General features: G+C 41.8%; 1 protein-coding gene across 1 annotated transcript in view; it reads right to left on the reverse strand.

Moving 5' to 3' along the window:
• The window catches only part of LOC100627466, a 272180-nt gene that overhangs the window by 126676 nt on the left and 130301 nt on the right, over nt 1–15203 (reverse strand).

Raw genomic sequence — 15203 nt, forward strand, 5'->3', positions numbered from 1 at the left:
ACTTTAAGCCCCACAATAAATTGTGCATCACTGGCCGTAGAATGACACTTTTCGATTAATTCATTGTGAGGAGAAGAAAGCAGTAGAATGAGATCTCTGAGGTCCACAGAGAAGCTTCCTGAGATCTACACTTTGAACCTATGTTTCAGATAAGGTAACAACCTCTCCATAGCAGTTTCTTCATTCAGAAAATGGAAATTATACACATGGCTTTTATAAGGGCTATACAAGATAAACCTAATCAAGTACATAGTACAATGTCCGGTATATAAGAATCACTTAACGAAGGAAAGTTATTACTGCCGTTGCAACTGTTATAGAATTACCTATTTTCTACAAAGTAGACCACACATTCTCAACAAGGGCAACAGCACTCCCAAAGGAGGAAATTGGTTCTTGGAGGGCAAAAGGCTTAAACATTACAATGGTTCATGGCTCTTCTAAATTCAACACTATCCAACAAAATATCATTCCTCAGTACTTAATTTCTCTCATTAGTAGATGGCAATGAGGAAAAAAGGTTGAGGAAGAATGAATTAGGCTAATAACTCACTTAAGGATTACATGAAAATGCTGTTATCAATTTTGCAAATTTCATGAATGGAAACTGATCTCCCAAGGTACAAAATTAGAGAAATGGTGCCTGTTCCTATCTACACACCTGAATGGTGGCAATCCATGCACAAGAGAAAGGGAATCAGCCTCGGGACGTAGTTATGCAGCCACTGATGACAGTAGTGCCTATGAGGAAATTTATACTGGTAGGTGTCGGCCCAATATAAATCACAAACATTTGGGAGTAAACCACTGGAAATCTTATTTCAAGCAGGGCAACCAGCAAAGGCTGCTGCATCGCAGCTACTACTGTGTGAAGAAGATGGATTGTGTGAAATCAGAAGTAGCCATAAAATAACTGAGTGGTAGAGACACGGAACTAATGGAAGAGAACGGCTTTTCTAATCTTGCCAGAAAAGCCTTTCTTTTTGCTTTCTGCCCCCTGCAGTAGCAAAATACCAAAGTGAGACTCAAGATGATGCTGGAGTGATGGACGGCAGGGCCGCTGCGCATGTCTCTGTGGCACTCTCTGCTCTATACCTCTGAGCACTAAGCTGAATCTCGATGCCTGCATCTTTCATGGTTCTCTTTACACACAGGAGTACAAGCCCCAAGGCTACTTCCCTGGCTGCATGCTCCATAATGGTGGAAAGTGGAAAATTCCAAGCGAGGCACTCAGAGTTTTGATCTCCAGCTGGTTGAGCAGAGTTTGAAGAAGAGGAGGAAAAAGAACTTAGATTAACCAGAGCAATTTTGAAAAAGAACAAAGCTGGAAGATCTGGTACTTTCTGGTTTCAAGGCTTATTATGAAGCTACAGTAATCAAGACAGTGTGTTTGGCATACAAATAGACACAGAGGTCGATGAAAGAAAATAGAGAGTGCAGAAATACTCCCACACATATATGACTGAATGATTTTCAACAAAAGTCTAGCCTTTTCAATTCAAAGTATTTCAATGGGAAAAGGGTAGACTTTTCAACAAAGGGTGATGGAATAATTGGCTATCCATACAAAGTGAACTTTAGCCCTTACCTACTACCATACACAAAAAATAACTTTAAATATGTCAAATAGACCCAAGGTAAGAACTAAAACTATAAACTCCTAAAAGAAAACATAAAAAGTTTTATCATTGGGCTAGGCAGAGATTTCTTAGATAGCACTTGAAATATTTGTCATAAAAAAAATAGAACTTCATCAAATTAAAAATTTCTGCCTGTTGAAAGTCTCACCATTAAGAAAACGAAAAGGCAAGCTACAGACTGGGAGAAAATATATATATGAATACATTATGCCCAGGATATATACAAAAAAAACTCCTATCATTCTAGGACTGCAAACACCCAATAGAAAATGAGATTTGAAAAGACACCATGCCGCAAAAGATATATGAATGGAAAATATCAATAGTCATTAGGGAAATGAAAACTAAAACCACAAAGAAAGATCACTACACACACCAGAAGGGTAAAATTTAAAAGGCTGATAATGCCAAGTGTAAACAAGAAAACAGAGTAACTAGAATTCCTACACATTGCTCATGGGGATGTGAAATGGCACAGCTGCTGGCGAAAGCAGCCAGCAATTACACAATCGCCACACAACCTGGCAATTTCACTCCTAGGTGTTTATCAAGGAGAAATAAAAACATATATCCTGTAAAAGACTTGTACATGACTGTTTATATAACTTACATTCATAACAGTCAAAAACCAGAAATGGGGAGAGGACAAGATGGCGGAGGAGTAGGGAGACACGCTCACCCTCTTCCACAAACACAACAAAAAAAGCACATCTACAGAATAAATGACTCGCACAGAACAGCAACCAATCGCTGGCAGAGGAACCTAAACTCCAATAATGGCAAGAAGTTTGTGACATTACTGGGCAGAACGGGAGAAAAGAGGAGAGTGAGAGAAGGTGAATCCGAGCGGGACAGGCGCTCCCGAAAGGGAGCTGCGGAGGAGAAAGGGTTCCCGCACCCTGGAAAGTCACCTACCGGGGGAAAGATCAAACAAACCGGAGGAATCTCCAGATGCAGAGAAGAGTATAGCAGTAAGTTGGAGTACGGAAAAGCCAATCAAGAACCCAACAGACCATCTGAACTACGGGCACAGTCACCAAAAATTGAGACGCCTGAGTGGGGGCTGGGCACCGAGACCTCGGCTCCAGAGGTTAGTCCCCGGGAAAGGGACGGGGGATGCCTGGATGGGGGCTGGGCACCGAGATCCCGGCTGCAGAGGTCAGACCCTGAGAACGGGCTGGGGGGGCAGGGCGGAGCGGAAACTGCTTGGGAGGTCTAGAAACCATTTGACGGGGCAGAGACTGCCTGGGAGACTAGAAAACAAAGCTGTCACAGAGGAAGGGAACAATACTCTAGGGGCGGGGAAGTGGAAAGCCGCATCAGAGGGAACCTGGGAGAAGAGCCTGGTCTGCGCCCGTGCTGGGGAGGGGAGAGAAGAAGGGGTGGGTCCCCATAGAATACCCCCCACGCCACAGCAAGCTTACAGGCCCGCTAGCTAGCAGAAAGCTGTGCTTCCCAGTGCATCCCCTCCCCCCACCCCCGCCACCCCCTATGCTCTCACCGGACCTGGGACTGCCTGCCATCCAGGAGGGCTGGCCTCAACAATTGCCTGAAGCCTACCACCGCAGTGGCTGTCCCTGCACAGGCCCACTTGCCCTTTGGAGGGGCTACACTTCCACAGAGCAGCACCAAACACCACCAGCCCCCGAGAAAAGGCCTGCAGCCCAGAAAAGCTAGAACAAGCCTAGCCAGGCCGTGAATAGATCGGCCTAATTCTCCGACGGTTTTTCTGAGTCGGGCTGCCCCAGGGAGGAGCCTCTTGGGTTTCCAACGGCCCTGCTACCCGCCCAAGCCCCCAGGGGGTGCCCTAGTGGATCAGCTGCATAGGACTGCCAGTTCCAGGCAGGATCCCCTGCAGCCCAGAAAAGCTGCAATAAGCCTGGCCGAGTCGGGAAAAGATCTCAGACAGTTTTTCTGAGTCAGGCTGCCCTGGGGAGGAGCCTCTTGGGTCTCCAACGGCCCTGCTACCCGCCCAAGGCCCCAGGGGGTGGTGAGACCTAGTGGACCAGCTGCATAGGACTGCCAGCTCCAGGCAGGACCCCCTGCAGCCCAGAAAAGCTGCAACAAGACTGGCCGAGTCAGGAAAACATCTCAGACGGTCTTTCTGAGTCGGGCTGCCCTGGGGAAGAGCCGCTTAGGTTTCCAGTGGCCCTGCCACCCACCCAAGCCCCCAGGGGGTGCCCCACTCCCGCGGAATAGCTGCTCAGCACCACCAGACCCCTGGAAGAGCCCCTGCAGCCCAGAAAAGCTGCAACAAGCTCGGCCAGACTGTGAAAAGATCCGCCTACATTCTCAGGCTGTCCTTCTGACTTCGGCTGCCCTAGGGAAGAGCCTCTTAGGTTCTCAGTGACCCAGATAGCTGCTCCAGCCCCCAGGGGGTGCTGCACTCCTGAGGAACAGCTGCCCAACACCGCCAACCCCCTGCAAGAACCCCACAGCCTCAAAACACCAGAGCAAGCTCTGCATGACCAAGTGAAATCTGCTACCATTGTGGTGTGGACCTCCCAGTCCTGTCTGCCCTCAGGAAGCCCTCCTTTGCTTCAAAGAAACACTGTTAGCCCCATCAACACTCCAGAAAAGCCGCACTGCCTCAAAAAAGATTGACCAACAACGTCAGCCCTCAGGAAATATTCCACGGCAGTGACAAGGCAAACACTGCCCGATAACGGAGAGTACAACTCCCTCAGGAGAAAGAAAACAACAAGCAAGATGAAGAAGCTGAGAAACCACCCCCAGTCAAACCAACAGGAGAACTCACCTAAAACAGTCAACAATGAAACAGATCTCTGCAGTCAGACAGACCTGGAGTTCAAAAGAGAAATAGTGAAAATACTGAAGGAATTAAGAGAAGATATGAACAGTAATGCAGATACCCTCAGAAAGGAACTAGAAAATATAAGGAGGAGCCAAGAAAAACTAGAACATTCATTTGCAGAGATGCAAACTGAACTAGGGGCAGTAAAAACCAGAATGAATAATGCAGAAGAACGAATCAGTGATATGGAAGATAGAAGAATGGAAATCACTCAATCCGGTCAACAGACAGAAAACCGAATCAAAAAACTGGAAAGCAATATAAGAGACCTATGGGATAATATAAAGCGGGCCAATCTACACATAATAGGAATTCCAGAAGGAGTAGAAAAAGATGAGGGGATGGAAAATATATTTGAAGAAATTATCGCTAGAAACTTCCCAAATCTAAAGGATACTGGGTTCAAGGTACAAGAAGCACAGAGGGCCCCAAACAAACTGAACCCAAACAGACCCACACCAAGACACATCATAATAAAAATGGCAAAAGTTAGTGATAAAGAGAGGATCCTAAAGGCAGCAAGAGAAAAACAGAATGTTACCTACAAGGGAACCCCCATAAGAATATCAGCTGATTTCTCTACAGAAACACTACAGGCCAGGAGAGAATGGCAAGAGATATTTAAAGTGCTCAAAGGAAAAAATATGCAACCTAGAATACTCTATCCAGCAAGAATATCATTTAAAATAGAAGGGGAAATAAAAATTTTTCCCAACAAACAAAAACTTAAAGAATACAGCAACACAAAATCCAGGTTAAAGGAAATATTGAAAGGGCTTCTCTAAACCAAAAATAAAGGAAGGAAAGGGAAGAAAAAAGAAAATAAAAAAAAAGAAGAAGAAGAGGAAGAACTAGGACTGAGGAAACCGCAATCAGAGAGCAGTCACTCAAATAAGCCAGCATACAGATTTAATCATGAACATGTTTCAAACAAAATAAAATTAAAAAGGAAAAAAATAAAAAAGAGGCATCAAAACCATAAAATGTGGGCAAGGGATGTTAGGAAGTAAATAACACTTTTTGTTTGTTTGTATGTTTCTCTTCTTAATTTTAATATACTAATGAAGTGTTTGAACTTACAGGACCATCAGGCTAAAACACACAATTATGGGAAGGGGTTAGCATACTTAAAAAACAGGGCAACCACAAGTCAAAACCAAATATTGCATTTGCAAAAAATGAAAAAAAAAATACACTCAAGCAGATAACAACAGGAGACCATCCAAAAAAAAAAAAAAAAGAAAGGAAGAATGGAGAAACATAGAAACAACTGGAACATGAGGTTCAAATGGCAATAAATAATCATCTATCAATTATCACCTTAAATGTCAATGGACTGAATGCCCCAATCAAAAGACACAGAGTGGCTGAGTGGATAAAAAGGCAAAAACCTTCAATATGCTGCCTACAAGAAACTCACCTTAGGACAAAAGATACATATAGATTGAAAGTGAAAGGGTGGGGGAATATATTTCACGCCAATAGACATGACAGAAAAGCAGGAGTTGCAACGCTCATATCAGACAAAATAGACTTTAAAACAAAAGACATAAAGAAAGACAAAGAAGGACACTATTTAATGATTAAGGGTCCATCCAAGGAGAGGATGTTACTATCATCAACATATATGCCCCAAATATAGGAGCACCCAGATACATACAACAAATATTAACAGACATAAAGGGAGATATTGATGAGAATGCAATCATAGCAGGAGACTTTAATACCCCAATCACATCAATGGACAGATCCTCTAGACAGAAAACCAATAAAGCAACAAAGATCCTAAAGGAAACAATAGAAAGATTAGATTTAATTGATATCTTCAGGACACTACATCCAAAATAATCAGAATACACATTCTTCTCAAATGCACATGGAACATTCTCAAGAATCAACCACATATTGGGACACAAAGCGAATCTCAATAAATCTAGGAGCATAGAAATTATCTCAAGTATCTTCTCTGACCACAATGCCATGAAATTAGAAATCAACCATGGGAAAAGCAAAGAGAAAAAACCTACTACATGGAGACTAAACCACATGCTACTAAAAAACCAATGGGTCAATGAGAAAATCAAGAATGAAATTAAAAAATACCTTGAAACAAACGATAATGAAGACACAACCTCTCAAAATCTATGGGATGCTGCAAAAGCAGTGCTCAGAGGGAAATTTATAGCAATACAGGCCTTTCTCAAAAAAGAAGAAAGATCCCAAATTGACAACTTAACCCTCCACCTAAATGAATTAGAAAAAGAAGAACAAAAAAGTCCTAAAGTCAGCAGAAGGAAGGAAATTATAAAGATCAAAGAAGAAATCAATAAAATAGAGACTCAAAAAACAATACAGAAAATTAATAAAACCAAGAGCTGGCTCTTTGAAAAAGTGAACAAAATTGACAAACCCCTGGCCAGACTCACTAAAAAGAGGAGAGAAAGAATCCAAATAACCAAAATTATAAATGAAAAAGGAGAAATCACAACGGATACAGCAGAAATACAAAAAACCATAAGAGAATACTATGAACAACTATATGCCAACAAATTTGACAACCTGGAAGAAATGGACAATTTTCTAGAATCTTACAGCCTGCAAAAACTGAATCAAGTAGAAACAGACCAACTGAACAGACCAATCACTAGAAATGAAATTGAAGAGGTCATGAAAACACTCCCTACAAATAAAAGTTCAGGACCAGATGGCTTCACAGGCAAATTCTACCAAACATATAAAGAGGAACTGGTGCCCATCCTCCTTAAACTCTTTCAAAAGGTTGAAGAAGGAGAATACTCCCAAAGACATTCTATGATGCCACCATCACCCTCATTCCAAAACCAGACAAAGATACCACCAAAAAAGAAAACTATCAGCCAAAATCTTTGATGAATATAGATGCAAAAATCCTCAACAAAAGCTTAGCCAACCGAATCCAACAACATATCAAAAAAATCATACAACATGACCAGGTTGGGTTCATCCCAGGTTCACAAGGATGGTTCAACATACGCAAATCAATCAGCATCATACACCACATTAACAAAAGAAAAGTCAAAAATCATATGATCATCTCAATAGACGCAGAAAAAGCATTTGACAAAGTCCAACATCCATTCCTGATCAAGACCCTCACCAAAGTGGGCAGAGAGGGAACATTCCTGAACATAATCAAAGCCATTTATGACAAACCCACAGCAAATATAATCCTCAATGGGGAAAAACTGAAAGCCTTCTCACTCAAATCTGGAACAAGACAGGGATGCCCACTCTCACCACTGCTCTTCAACATAGTTTTGGAAGTCCTAGCCACAGCAATTAGGCAAACAAAAGAAATAAAAGGCATCCATATAGGAAGAGAAGAGATCAAACTGTCACTGTATGCAGATGACATGACACTATACCTAGAAAACCCTAAGGACTCAAGCCAAAAACTCCTTGAACTGATTAATAAATTCAGCAAAGTAGCAGGATATAAGATTAACATTCAGAAGTCAGTTGCATTCCTGTATACCAGCAAGGAAACATTAGAAAAGGAATACAAAAATACGATACCTTTTAAAATTCTACCTCACAAAATCAAATACCTCGGAATACACCTGACCAAAGAGGTAAAGGACCTATATGCCGAGAACTATAAAAGTTTAATCAAAGAAATCAAAGAAGATGTAAAGAAATGGAAAGATATTCCATGTTCCTGGATTGGGAAAATCAATATTGTAAACATGGCCATACTACCCAAAGCAATCTACAGATGCAATGCAATCCCTATCAAATTACCCATGACATTTTTCACAGAACTAGAACAAACAATCCAAACATTTATATGGAACCACAAAAGACCCAGAATTGCCAAAGCAATCCTGAGAAACAAAAACCAAGCAGGAGGCATAACTCTCCCAGACTTCAAGAAATACTACAAAGCCACAGTCATCAAAACAGTGTGGTACTGGTATCAAAACAGACAGACAGACCAATGGAACAGCACAGAGAACCCGGGAATAAACCCTGACACCTACAGTCAATTAATCTTTGACAAGGGAGGCAAGAACATCAAATGGGAAAAAGCAAGTCTATTCAGCAAGCATTGCTGGGAAACCTGGACAGCTGCATGCAAAGCAATGAAACGAGAACACACCCTCACACCATGCACAAAAATAAACTCCAAATGGCTGAAAGACTTAAATATACGACAGGACACCATCAAACTCCTAGAAGAAAACAGAGGCAAAACACTCTCTGACATCAACATCATGAATATTTTCTCAGCTCAGTCTCCCAAAGCAATAGAAATTAGAGCAAAAATAAACCCATGGGACCTCATCAAACGGAAAAGCTTTTGCACAGCAAAGGAAACCCAAAAGAAAACAAAAAGACAACTTACAGAATGGGAGAAAACAGTTTCAAATGATGCAACTGACAAGGGCTTAATCTCTAGAATATATAAACAACTTATACAACCCAAAAGCAAAAAAACCAATCAATCAATGGAAAAATGGGCAAAAGACCTGAACAGACATTTCTCCAAAGAAGATATACAGATGGCCAGCAAACACATGAAAAAATGCTCAACATCGCTGATTATAAGAGAAATGCAAATCAAAACTACCATGAGATACCACCTCACACCAGTCAGAATGGCCATCACTAATAAATCCACAAATAACAAGTGCTGGAGGGGCTGTGGAGAAAAGGGAACCCTCCTGCACTGTTGGTGGGAATGTAAACTGGTACAGCCACTATGGAGAACAGTCTGGAGATACCTTTGAAATCTATACATAGAACTTCCATATGACCCTGCAATCCCACTCTTGGGCATCTATCCGGACAAAACTCTACTTAAAAGAGACAAACGCACCCACATGTTCATTGCAGCACTATTCACAATAGCCAGGACATGGAAACAACCAAAATGTCCATCGACAGATGATTGGATTCGGAAGAAGTGGTATATATACACAATGGAATACTACTCAGCCATAAAAAAGAATGACATAATGCCATGTGCAGCAACATGGATGGAACTAGAGAATCTCATCCTGAGTGAAATGAGCCAGAAAGACAAAGACAAATACCATATGATATCACTTATAACTGGAATCTAATATCTAGCACAAATGAACATCTCCTCAGAAAAGAAAATCATGGACTTGGAGAAGAGACTTGTGGCTGCCTGATGGGAGGGGGAGGGAGTGGGAGGGATCGGGAGCTTGGGCTTATCAGACACAACTTAGAATAGATTTACAAGGAGATCCTGCTGAATAGCATTGAGAACTTTGTCTAGATACTCATGTTGCAACAGAAGAAAGGGTGGGGGAAAAAATGTAATTGTAATGTATACATGTAAGGATAACCTGACCCCCTTGCTGTACAGTGGGAAAATAAAAAAATATATATTAAAAAAAAGAATAAAATGTATTGATTGTATTTTATTAAAAAAAAAACAGAAATGACTCAAATGTTGAATTGGTGAATGCATAAACAAATTGTGGTATGCCCATACAATGCCATACTACTCAACAAAGAAGAAAAACCAACTGCTGATTCAGGCAACAACATTAATGAATCCCAAAAGCATTTTGCTAAGTGATAGAAGCAAACATCAAAGATGATGTACCATATGATGATTTACATGAATTCCAAGGAAAATATTGGAGCAACAGAAAACAAATCAGTGATTTCCAAGGGCCAAGGAAAGGGGGAAGGGGACTGACTGCAAAAGGGCACAAAAGAGTGACAGACACATACCATATCTTGATAATAATGATAGTTACATAGCACATATATTTGTCAAAACCTATTAAACTGTAGACTTGAAATTGAGCATTTTATTGAATGTAAATTATATCTGAATAAGGTTTTTTGAGAGATTAAAGAGGAAATACAAAGGAAAATTAATGGAATAATTCAGAGATTCATCATCTTCAAAGGATTTCATTTAGGATTTTTAAAATGAAAGAATAAAGAAACAAGGAGGGAAAATCAAAGAAATAATATAAAATAAATTTCCAGAACTAAAGAATATGCGTATTAAGTGCTTAGTATAACAAATGAAAAAAAATGTCTAAATGAATGTGCTTTTATGTCTTTTTTTGTTGTTTTGGTTTTTTTCTGGCCGTGTCTGCAGTAGGAGGAAGTTCCCAGGCCAGAGACTGAACCTGATCCATAACAGTGGCAGCACCAAATACTTAACCTGCTAGGCCACTGGGGAACTCCCAATGTGCTTAGCACTTGTCACACTGGGGTTAGAAAATTAAAGACAAATGAAGGGAGCTTTTAAAATGTTATGTTCAACATATAATGCTATGCCATTTTTATCAGTTAAGAAGGAGCGTAGAATAAAGGCAATTTCAAACATTTAAGATACCAAAAAGTTTTCTTCCATGCACTCTTCAACTATCAGAAATTTTGTTCCAACAAAACTAAGACCTAGGAGTTTCCTTTGTGGCTCAGTGGTAACAAACCCAACTAGTATTCATGAAAATGCAGGTTCGATCCCTGGCCTCACTCAGTGGGTTAAGGATCCGGTGTTGCCACGAGCTGTGATTTGGGTCGCTGACACGGCTCGGATCCGTGTTGCTGTGGCTGTGGTGTAGGCCAGCAGCTGCAGCTCCAAGTAGACTGGGAACCTCCATATGACTGAGTATGGCCCTAAGGAGCAAAAAAAAAAAAAAAAAAAACCTGATATTTTTAAAAATACATAAATAGAATAAAGAGCTAAAAATTCTAAAGGTAAATGTCCCCGTGAAATGAAAATTACAGCTGTAAAGGGTCAGAGAGTGGTCTAAAATTTTTTTTATTTTGAACCTTGTACATCTGACTTTTTAAAACTATTTATACACGTATAATACTAATGAAAAACATTAAAATGCAAGGAGAAGTATTCACCATCTGAAGAAAGTAAAACTTCTGACCAGCTACCCACCACTGCAAGCCCACTCCCTGGTTTCAGTTCTTAATCCCCCAGCCAGCATTCCACACTGTCTGCAAAGGGGCCATCACCGTGGACCCCGTTCCCACTCTGCTCAAGACCACCCCAGACTTAAGTCCATCCTATCAACACATTCCACACACTTCAGAACAATCAGCTTAACCCAATTTCTTGATGCAGGTCAGGGTCTGTATTATAATAATGCCTGAACTAAGGCATAATCAGGCTAAGTTCAAAACTAACCTCCAGAAGGAAGGGAGCACCGCCCTGAATCCCCATAGCCCCACACTAGGCCACAGTTTGTGCAAGGGGGGGACAGGGAGCATACATTCTCTGAAACCCAGGGCAGGGCACATGTGCAAATTGGCGCTCAGTAACGGTGGATGGGGAGAAAGCAGGTACAGGCAGAAGATGACACATCCAGAGGGCTTCCTGTTGGTCCAAGTCATGCTTCACATAATAGCTTTACCTTTCAGACTGAGAATCTCCACTTATAGTCCTATGTTTAAATGGGACTCTAAGAGAATTCCCCAAATCATACAAAGATGTGGAATTAGGGTTCCAGACCAAGGCAGCAGAGCCCATGTCCTCCCACAGACTCACCAAAACTAAAACTACACACACAGTGACCTCTGAGGAAGACATAAAGACTGGAGAACCAATTTGCTGCAACTGAGGGTATGAGAAAAAGCCACCTGAAGCCGGGAAGGAGGGGCAGGGGTGCAGGCTAGTTGGATCCCGAAGGGGGGGATCATAGCCACAGGGTCCCCTGAGGGCATGGGGACCCATGTCCAGCCCCTAGCCCAGAGCGGCCACTGGAAGATGAGCTCTCATGATGCGTGAGAGCCAGGCGAGCACATGACTCTGCTCTTGAAGAGCTTGTGCACAAACCCACCTGCTCAAGGCCCAGCACCTGGGTCCCCGGCCACGGTCCCGGTGCATGCCAGACAGACAGAGTAGGGACAGTTAGCGGGCTGGACTGTGTCCACGGACAGCTAAACCACACTCAGCACTGAGGGCCAAGCTCCAAGTACAAGCTCTAGCATGCCCCTCCCCTAGGAAGCCCTCATAACCCCAAAAGGCAGCTCCTCAGGAGGACTTTACAGTAGCGGCCCTGTCTCAGGGATGAGCAAAGTGGCAAAATGCTTCAACACCTCAGTTTCAACCTTGAAAATGGGACATGTGTTTTGCGTCACTGCAAGGTGAAGAGGTAAAACATCTGATAGCTTCATGTGAAAAATACCCCTACCCGCAAGGCCAAGAACTCACTTACTTCCAACACGAATCAGATTGTGGGTTGCTCCCCCACTCCCCAGTCTTGCCTTGGGACCAGCTCTGATGATCCTGGCAGCTGGCATTTTCCTTCATACACCCTGGACCTGTGACCGTAAGCACCTTGCTCTAACAGTGAATTTCCTTTCACTCTGAACACTGCCTACCTCCGGGGTTGACCTGCACCCAGGTCCTCAGCTTTCTTGAAGCAGAAGGAAGACAGTTCCAGGGCTCCAGGCACCCCTGCTGGTCAGACGGGCCTCCTGCGGGGCAGCACGCAGCTCTGCTGCCACCTGGTGGCATAAAGAGTAACTGCATCACCCAGCTTCAGGTCTATTCCTGGGAACCTGGCTGCTGGATTCATATCTCTGCCCTCCAGCACTTCATCTCTAAGGCAAGAGCCAGGTCTGTGCAGTGTTCTTAAATGTCCTCTGCCTCATTAAGTCTCCTAAAGTTCACAGTGGTTCAATACTTTTTTTAATGTAAGCCTTAGGAAAATTTTTAAAAAATCCTTTGAATGTTTAAAAAAAAACCATTTTCACAGATGTTTTCAAAGATGATTGAAATATCGCTTAATAAAATACAAGAAATTTAATTCTGGGAGTTCCCATCGTGGCTCAGTGGTTAACGAATCCAACTAGGAACCATGAAGTTGCGGGTTCGATCCCTGCCCTTGCTCAGTGGGTTAAGGATCTGGTATTGCCGTGAGCTGTGGTGTAGGTTGCAAAAGCGGCTCCGATCTCGCGTTGCTATGGCTCTGGCGTAGGCCGGCAGCTACAGCTCCGATTAGACCCCTAGCCTGGAAACCTCCATATACTGTGGGAGCAGCCCTAGAAAAGGAAAAAAGACACACACACACAAAAAAAAGAAATTTAATTCTATTCCTCAGCATCTTTGCATATCCTTCTACATGCATGGATTCAAAGTGAATAAAGAGTGAGCACTCAAAAGCACTTCTCATCCATCCAGACACACGTCCTGTATGTGTTACCACGCCCCAGGTAATGAGCTAGGGATGTAACAGGAGTAAGACATGGCTCCAAACCTCAGATTCAACACATCTGAACTGCCCACTTTAAACGAGTACGTTGCACAGTCGTGCCTTACTCATTCGTGTATGCCACTCCCAATTTCTTTCTCTCCCAGGGTCGTGGGCCACCTACAACACTGATGTACTATTACTAAAAACTATATGCTGCATGCCACATTTTTCTAAAAACTCCTGGTTAGGAGTTATTTCTCCAGTCTTCTTGGAACTTCTAAATATCACTCCCTCCAAATTAAAAAAAATAATAATTTCCTTGTCTCTCTGCCCTACAGAGAGTGCTAATAACTTTTACAACCTTTCACTCCTCCTTCCTCATGTGAAAGAGTAAAAGTGGCACTGATTTTTCAAGCACAAAGGATGGGATTCCGGTACTGCCACGACACCTACTGTGCACCACTGACTGACTAGAGTACTTGACTTCCCAGCTTCTAGGTCCTCTCATCAACAAAAAGGGAGGAGCAAAGCTAAACCTGCAGTGTCTCTGAGGAAGGATTACATATAGTTCCTCCCTGGTAAACAGCAGGCACAAAATTAATGTTAATTCTTCTCCCCTTCTATTACAGGCATACCTAGGAGATACTGCAGGATCGGTTCTAGACCACCGCAATAAAGCGAATATCACAATAAAGTGAATCACAGACATTTTTTGGTTTCTCAGAGCACAATCAGAGTTATATTTACACCATAGTCTATTAAGTACGTAATAGATTTACATCTTTTTTAAAAATGTACGTGCCATAATTTTAAAATATAAACAAAAAAACCTACTGCAATAGTAACATCAAAGATCACTGATCACAAATTACCATAACAAACACTAATAATGAAAAAGTTTGAAACATTGGCCAAGAATTACCTAAATAGGACACAGAGAAACAAAATGAGCAAATGAGTTGGGAAAATGTGGCTGAGAGACTTTGCCATAAACCTGAAATTTGGGGAAAATGCATTATCTGTAAAGTGCAACAAAGTTAAACATGTGTATTTCTCTACAATTTTGACCCTTTTCTTTCACAAAAACTGCTCACTCCAGAAGCTTATATAACATTTTCCAGACTTTCATTAGAAGAGTGTACCACTTAATGTAGAAAAACCATACTCTATGCAGAGGTCGTCTTCCACTGGGTAAAGAACAACTCACGATTTTTTATGGATTTATGACTCAGGCTGAAATGAAACCAAAGGTATTCTTGATGTAATTACTTTTAGTTCCCCAATGCCAAATTTATATTATTTTACCACCTCAACGTGTGGCTCCAAAAACATTAATTTTTCTACTTTGAGCCAGTTCCAGACAAGAGACATAGATTTCAATGTTTTATAAGACTTGTTTCTGCACCATCATATAGTTGTGAAGAACAAGGAATCTTAAAAGATTCCCTGATGAAGTCCCAGGCAAAATACAAGTATTCAAGAGACAATTTATGGTTCATAGTCTAATTGAATTTATTTATCCTTCTAAGCAGTATGTTTTTATTTACATCTAATTAAATTTGT

This window comes from Sus scrofa, chromosome 4 (genome assembly GCF_000003025.6).
Source record: "Sus scrofa isolate TJ Tabasco breed Duroc chromosome 4, Sscrofa11.1, whole genome shotgun sequence".
NCBI classification, from domain to species: domain Eukaryota; kingdom Metazoa; phylum Chordata; class Mammalia; order Artiodactyla; family Suidae; genus Sus; species Sus scrofa.